Raw genomic sequence first — 8,927 nt, 5'->3', positions numbered from 1 at the left:
TATCGTCCTTTTGTTTTGATACAGTGTGGACGGATATCATCATTTATCATAGACCTGAATGCAATGATAGATTCGAGGAAGAGAAGGTGATCACTAACATCATCAAGTGAGGAATAACACCTAAAGCCCCTTTCGAACAGGTCAATGTACTGGTTTACTGTAAACCCAATTTAAATCTTCTTTCATATGAGAAATGATAATACAGCACGAACCCAGACAAGGAGGAACGTACCGACAAGGCCGTTTATCGCTATACCTGCCCAGAGAGGATGTGCCAGTCCTCCAATAAAAGCATACGTTGGTCATACTTCCACAAAGGTGGGCGTTCTGCAACTTTAGAGTAGATTGGCCGATACCACGTGCCAAAAGCAGCGGAGTAGCGGGTTGCGGAGCTCAAAAATTTAATTCTGCAACCGCTATCATTCAAAAACGAAAAACCGAAAAATGTAACGAGACGTCATAACGAGTTAACGTATTGCTGTTAGCCTGTTTAACGGTTGACCATTGGCCGTTGCAGTCTGAGAGATGCAGGACTGAATTTGTTTTGATGGCAGGCACGGCGGCCCATGCTGCCGGCCGGCGCCTCCATTGCTGCTACTCCTTGGATTTTTATAATAGATCTAGGTTTTTTGCTCCGAGCTTGCCGTCTTGGAGTTTTTGCCAAAAAAGAAAAACTCAGGAAATCTTTTTTTTTTAATAGTGTTTTTTTTCATCAGCATCAAGTTATATGTATATATATATATATATATAATATATATATATATATATATATATATATATATATATATATATATATATATATATATATATAAAGTAAGAGGAAACAACCTAATATTATCTAAATATCATTACATATTTTCGTCAGTCAGTGGAAGTAAAAAAAATAAAAAATTCCTGCTCTTCAGCTTTGGGTGAAACATCTTGAAGCCCAAGAGGTCGTTCCTCACCGGCCCCAACTTTGAACACCTCGTCTTCATGAAGGGGAACCTCCAAACCCTTAAGAAGCTGCAGGAGGAGGACTGAGGAGGAGTTTCAAAATATAAAATTTTTGTGTATTTTTCGTGCTAATTTAGTGATTTGATACTTAATAGAGTAAAAATACTTTATAGGGGTATCCTTGCAAAATGTTTTTACTCAGTGTATTACCCTAATGGAGTAAGTTTTTAACACTATTTTGTGTTTAAATCCATAAATGTTAGAATTTCTGTTTCATTAAGAAAGCTGTTTATCTTGAGTTGCGCTTTGGTTGCACTTTAATGTAAAAGTAACGGTAGCGGAGGTGTGGGTAGCAATTTCCAAAAGTTCAAAAAGCTGCGGGAGTAGCGGTAACCACAACCACCTTTCAAAGATGTAAAGATGTGGGGTGCGGAACCAAAATTTGAGTAGCAATGCCCAGCTCTGCACTTCCACAACCCTCAAATGACGTTTACAAGCCCATAGAAATAATGGACCCATCCACCAACGCTTCATAGACCATCACAACCGCAAACCTACGACACAAGAACTAGTGGAGAATACAAATATCATCTACTCAGAACATAGTAGTCACCAAGGATTAATCACAGCAGAATCTGTTTGTATTTTATTGCACAAACCTATATTGAAAGACAAATAGAAACAGAAAGATCACTCCAATCCAGCAGACGCCCAACAACATACAACATTAACATAGAAAACTATCATAACAATGGCAACACGCGCTTTTTCAACACAACCCCCCACCCCTAATTCTGCTTTGTTTGTTACCACCAGAACACGCAGTTTTGTTTTCATTATCTTTCACATGTTTTATTATGAATTTTATTATATCAGAACTTATATAACTGTAAATAAATTAAAAGTTTTTATATTGTACTTAATGTTATTGAAATTGTTGTGGTATTATTATTGTTTGGAAGCTACATATCCCTCTGCACACTGTATTAAAATAATAGGACGATATGTCCAAATATGCACCACTCAACAGCTGAAACAAGTAGCACAAGAATCAAGCAGGAAAACGGCAGCCAAAAACGTATGCTTCACGGACGGATCAGTAGACCTCAGCATCCCTAGAGTGGCAGCAGGAGTCTACTCGACATCCCTCAAAGGAAGCTGGAGGCTCTCTGGCAATGCCTCCACTCTACAGACGGAGCTAATAGCTATTGCAAAGGCAATAGAAGACTCAAAGCACAAGCAGGGAAATACAACAATTCACATGGACTCAAAAGGAGCAATAGAAGCCATCACATAAGGCAAGGCAAAAGAAAACATCAAACTTCTGACAAGCATATGGGCCATTGCAAACCTCTACAAACCAGAAACAGGCAGATAATACTGAACTGGATTCCAAGCAATGTAGGAATCCACAGAAACGAAGAAGCAGACTCCCCAGCAAAAAGCGGCCTACAAATCAACATCAGTATCAAAATTAGCCACTCACTCACTCAGCTGATAAATAAAGCGCTACATACTGTCAACTACAAGAAAGCAAAATCAGGAGAGCGGTTTTCGGAGGCTCAAAAACTGCTATATGGTATGTAGACACCACAAGTCTACAACCCCACAATTGACACAAAAATATGTCACAGGCACCAACAGTCATATCCCCAAGCCATGTAAATACTGTGGAAAAATTGCAGAAGAACCCCTGGAACACCACCTACTAGACTGTCCAGAGACAAAACAGCTAAGAACAAGATATGCAGGAAATGGAACAGACAACCACTCAACTTACAAAGCACATTCTAGCTAACACTCAAGAACTTGCAGATCTCCTATGCTCGTATCCGCCACCACAGTATAGAAGCAAGGCACTTCCCGGATTGACAAAACGAAGTGTTAACAGTCAAGGATACCCTCAACTCCCCTCTCTCCTCCCCTAATCCACGTACCAAACTCAAGACCACACAAAGAACAACCAATCACCGTATACAAGACAGACTGAATGCAAAATACCTCTCCCGGGGCAGCTTTCATCAAAACTAACATCCTTCGTCTATCTCTAGCTTAATCAAAGCAACAATTACAGACTAACTTCCTTCATCACCCTTCTCCTCATTCAGATTACTCTCTCTCCAGCATACTCAACAAGCAATACACACAACTACCCAAAAGAAATAGGACCGGAAGAAGAATATGCTTTTCATTCTTCCAATCTGTTGGCCTTTTCTACTTGCCAACACTCACTACTATCACAATTTCCCTACAACTGAAGGGTACCTTAGGGTTCAATAAGGTTGCAACCTTCCCCCTTAAATCTTTCATTTCAATGTCACCCTCACCACGTCATATCCATGTATCACAAATAAAGTTTTCATATCCTAAACATCTCACCTGCTCATCAACTTGAATTACAGGCTGCTCTATGAGCAAGAGCCCGTGCTGCCACAAAGCCAACTAAATCATAACAAACCAACCATGTCCAGATAATCCAGTTACAGGCTGCTCCAGGAGCAAGAGCCCGTGCCAGCACAAGGCTGGCTTATTCTTAAACAACAACAATATCCAGATTATACACTTTGAAGAAGTCACGACGACTGACGGAGCATCTGTGGTGTTGTGTTTATCAGGAAATGGAACAGAATTATTCTTCGTTTTTTTTCTTCATCAACTGAATTTGGAACACAGAAAATTCAGAGAATATTTTCAAACTAATAAGAAGCTGATCAACAACAAAAAGCCACAGAATTCAACGCTCTTTGTATACACGAAAAACTTTTCCCTAAAAGCATATATATATATATTATATATATATATATATATATATATATATATATATATATATATATATATATATATATATATATATATACAAATATATATATATATATATATATATATATATAGTATTATATATATAAATATATATATTTATATAATATATATATATATATATATATATATATATATATATATATATGAAGATGATATGTATATATACATATATATATTAATATATATAGATATATATTATTATATCTTTATATATATATTATATATATATAGGCTTCTCCGTTTATTGAAACATCGTCGGGCACACACACAAAAAAAAGGAAAAAGTGATTGATACTGACCTTCTGCCCGTCATTTCCCTGTGGAATTGGCTTATTAAGAATCCTTATATATATTATATATAGTATATATATATATATATATATATATATATATATATATATTGATATATATATATATGATTTGATATATCATTATCATCAGTTCATGTGGTTAATAACGTTTTTCGGAGAACCAAGAATCCCAGACTGATAAATTCACTTGAGGCATTTGGCAAAAAGTTTCTACAAAAAAAGAAAAAAAATTATAAATGAAAGTTTGGTTTGTCGTTTCAGAAATCAGATGCTCGAGGCTACCTGAAGAATGTTATTGATAAGAATTTATCGCAAGGAATTGGCATAGATGACCCTGACCTACGCACCATATTTACCTGGGCCTTTGCAGAGCCTTCCTCGTATACGTGCAAAACCTCTAGCTACATGTTTTTCTCGATTCGTCTGAAGAGGGTCATTAACTATATAAATAATGTTATGTATGTATGTATATATAAATATATATATATATATATAATATATATATATATATATATATAGTGTGTGTATGTGTAGGTTAACTTGCAAACAAGAATTTATAACTATACTGTGGTATACAACCGTTTATAAGAAGAATATTTCATGCATAAAAAACACAGAATTCCCGGCCTACCAGTCAGTATATTGTACTCGTGCCTACAAATAGACAGGCAAATGGAAAACCCTGAAGAAAGTTCGAGTGTTCATCCATTTACTTTCTCTGAGAGTCAACGAAACCCTGTCTTTGGTACCTACCCCAAGATGATGGATGCCGTTGATTCGATTATGTAAATATCCTACATGAGGTAGATCTCCGGATATCGGGAATCTCAGGAGGTAGTGTCGGTAGAGTTCTACGGACTTCACCGCCCGATTAGGTGAACGAGTTTAAAACTGAATTTAAGAGGCTCTCATGTTCATATTTATCTGATCTTTACTTTTACGAGCTTGTTTGCTGTCGTCGTTCCTCTTGTCATTTCATTGGTGAAATTCTAAGCACTAATGTTTTCATCGCTTCCTTCTAATTCTGAAGTTATTTTTGCGTGAAACTTTTTTTGCAAAGGGCAGAGACACTCAAGGTTCCCAAAAGAAACTTAATCAAAGGGCAATTAACCTTAATAAAACAAGCGCCCGCGTCACGACTCACACTTCATGGTTCTCTTCGTTTTGGTTGTTCATCTGCTTTCAGTTATGAAGCGCCTAAACCGAAATTTCCGATGAAGCTACAGATCTCTCACTACGAATGTCAACTTTAATGAAAGTGATGAGAATGATCTATTGTTTATCTCTGTGACATCAAGAAACCTATAAAGCCCTTCCTTTTTTCTGATGGCGTGTAATATGCATAACGTGTCACTTTCCTTTCACACATGCACTTGGCCTTTCCTATGACCCATCTGCTTTAAAGCAACGAATTTAGCATCCGGTGTTTGTGTTATTCTTTGCATACTTCTCGGGTCTAACCCGTTGATTCTCTGGTGTTCCTTTCGAGTTCACTTCTCTTTTTTGCTTTGTTAATCAGTAGGAAAATAGATCTGCGAGACGTCTGAAAATAGGGGAAGAGAGAGTCAGTCAGTCTCCGAAATGGATGTTGTGGCCGTACAGCAGCAGCAGCAGCAGCAGCAGCTGTCTGTTGCGAGGGTTGGCAGTCAATTATTCAGACCGCGTGAAATTCTCGGATCAATATGCTTCGCGGGAGTGTGTTAGGTATCATGTGGTGTATTTGAGTCATTTGAGACAAACACCTGTCTTCTTTATGTACTTCTTACCTAAGTTTTTTTTTTTTTACCTAGAGGACATTTTTTAGTCCTGTGATAAAAAGAAAGAGGCACCATTAGGAACAGATAATATTGATGACCATAACGACTGTACAGCGACATCAGCCTTTTCACCAACATCAAATATAATGAGGGTCCATTTTAAAATGGAAAAAGCAAGAGCATGGGAGGTGCTGGATGAGAAGAGGCTGGGCGCACCGGTGCTCGTGTTTCACAGGGGACAACCGCGTAGATGCTTGCGTGTATCATATAACCTCATATTGTCGTAACATTGTGTTCCATGGAGGCGGCTGGTGAGGAAAGAGAAGGGAAGGAGGAAGCAGAAAGAACTGAGGAATAGCACGAGAGCGGTTTCGCTTTCCCAAGCAGCAACATGGTGCCGATAACGCTCTTGTCACTGGTATTTCCTCCGACCCCTTCGTTCATCGCCTGAGAGCACTGCTCACCTTTCTCTCGCTTCTGTCTCCTCCAGTTGGAAAGGTCGTCCTCGACACAAGGAAGAAGGACACGCAGCGCACAGTCCTCTCTTATCAACGAAAACTGTGTGAGAAACAAAACACAAAGGAGGAACTGGCGACACACCCGTGCTATCGGTAAGGCCTTGTGTGGCAACCTGTTAAAAGGAGACGTGATTGCCTACCTCGTCCCCCGGACTGGCGTCTAGCTCTCTACTTCTCTCTAGCACACACGCACACACTCACGCTTGCCTAGTGCGCTCTCTCTCTCTCTCTCTCTCTCTCTCTCTCTCTCAACACCTGCCAATACGCTTTTTAAGTTCAACAGGTGAGTTATGTTATATCAGTTAAGTATTATATGTCCTCTTATCTAATTGTCTATGTTTTTCTGGTAGTTAAAGATACGCAAACGCACCCATACACACACGCATATATATATAATTATATATATATAATATATATATATATTCATATGTGTGGTCGTGTGTGTGTGTGTAGTGTGTGTGTGTGGTGTGTGTGTTAGTGCGTCGCCGCGCGACCTGTATATATATATATGTGTGTGTATATATACATACATACATGCATAGACATATCTTCAGTGTCAACATCATCGTCTCTAAGCCGTATAATGTCAAAATCCTCTGTGAAACTCCGCTGCTTATATGGCTCCTGTGCTTTAATTTCTAAAAATCTCCACTTATCTCCAGCCTCCATTCTTACAGGTGTCATCCAGGTAGGTCTGGGTCCTCCAACTGTTCTGGAGCCCTCCTCCTCCTCCTCCTCCTCCTAGCTGACACTATCATGCACTATCTCACATGGTTGTGCAAAGGACCTGTCTAAGCCAACTCCATTTGCCTTTCATCATTATCTCATCCAAATCCGGAACCTACGTAATATCCCTAATAGCATCAGTTTGTAAGTCTGTCTTGCCATCCGACTCCCAATATTCCTATTAAAGATTTAATCACTAAACAACAATGTTTTGTTTAAATACAGCGTATTTTCATACTATGATTAATGTTCGTACTGCAATTAAGATCGTACCAGACTTAAGTATAACCTTACATTCGTATGCAATTTCAGTCAGTTCAATTTCCACATCTTATTCAGCTTGCACATTGTTTGATTTTCTGTGTTTTAGTCCTTTACTAAATTCCAACTCAGAATACCTACTGGATAGCATTGTCCCTATACATTGGAAAGATTCAACATCACTAATCCTTTCTCTATCTTGTTACTTCATGCCTCTCTGCACACCCTGTCCTCGTAGCTTCTGCTTGTCCCAGATGCATTCCTGAGTAATCTCTCTCTCTCTCTCTCTCTCTCTCTCTACTCTCTCCTACCTCCTCTCTCTCTCTCTATCATTCTATATATATATCTAATATATATATATAATTATCTATATATATATATCATATCTATATCTATGATCTATATATAATATAATATATATATATATATATATAGATATAGATATAGATATAGAGATAGATATATAGTTATATATATATATATATATATATATATATGATATATATATATATATATATATATATATATATTAGAAATATATATATATATGTATATATATATATATATATATATATATATATATATATATATATATATATATCATATTCTACGTGATGCATTCTACTCACCAATCTTTCACTGATGAAAACACCATCATCTAAATATTCTAAGCCTGTCGTCACCTTGCTATGTTACTCTCCCCAAACTTTCTTTTCCATCGCATACCACTTTTTCAAAGGCAAATTGACATTCCCGTTAGAACACCAAGGTACTCGCTGCAAATCCACTTAGCAAGACCCATCAACATGAACTTTGCGCTGGCACTGGCGAACGTCTTTTCTCTCTAAGCAACAAAAGCCATCGGAAGGGATTTTTACATTTCAGAAACGACCGCACAATGAATATTAACAAAAATATTTGTTCTCTGTAACTCTTGCTTTGAATTTATAACAACATGTTCATTTCTAGCATCTTATTCATTCCTCTTGCTTTTGTCTATTCTGCATCGCACTCGATATCCCAGGTTTCCGTCTTAATTATGACCTCGCATCCCAGGTCTTCTTTTCCCGTTGGGTGATCACTAACTTCTCCTCAATAACAAACGCCTTTTAATATTTATCTTCAAGAAGCTTTATTCTATTAAATCTAGTTACTCTTTTATTGTTGGGCGTTGATACTTTCAGTTTTATCGTGACAATAGTGACATCTTATCTGTATCTTCAGTGTTCCTTTCTCTCCTGGATAATGGCTATATGAGCTGATAGGGTTCAAGTCTATTTATAAATGTACGTATTTGTGTTGCACTGTGATTCACAAAGAGTTCAGAAATCCATTTCTATTGAATTCCTTTTCTACCTCCCCCATCTTTCCAATTTCAATAATGGTTCTTAAAGCGCAATTTCTCATTTTTGGTTTATCCTTAATATTAGACCATGAGATTCTTAGCACCCCGTCTCCCCCTACCCTCCCCATGTTTGGGATGGGAACCAAATGTAAATTGTACCTATCCATTGAAGTGAGAGAATCCATGGAGAAATAAGTAGTTCAATATATTAAAGGATAGCCAGTTCTTTGTGGCACGACGTTCCTAGCTGAGG

General features: G+C 37.6%; 1 protein-coding gene across 3 annotated transcripts in view; it reads right to left on the bottom strand.

Moving 5' to 3' along the window:
- Positions 1 to 6,477, bottom strand: part of LOC135225799 (uncharacterized) — a 416,906-nt gene extending 410,429 nt beyond the window's left edge. For 2 of the 3 annotated variants that reach the window (XM_064265290.1, XM_064265289.1), the window contains exon 1: positions 4,821 to 6,477. The gene's annotated coding sequence lies outside the window, so the exon portion shown is untranslated. The remainder of the gene's footprint in view (positions 1 to 4,820) is intronic. The other variant, XM_064265288.1, reaches the window with a different exon arrangement.
- Positions 6,478 to 8,927: the final 2,450 nt, after the last annotated feature.

Source organism: Macrobrachium nipponense, chromosome 13, assembly GCF_015104395.2.
Source record: "Macrobrachium nipponense isolate FS-2020 chromosome 13, ASM1510439v2, whole genome shotgun sequence".
Classification (NCBI taxonomy): Eukaryota; Metazoa; Arthropoda; class Malacostraca; order Decapoda; family Palaemonidae; genus Macrobrachium; species Macrobrachium nipponense.
Note: the sequence above shows the minus strand (reverse complement) of the source record. Positions and strands in the feature narration are given on the sequence as shown.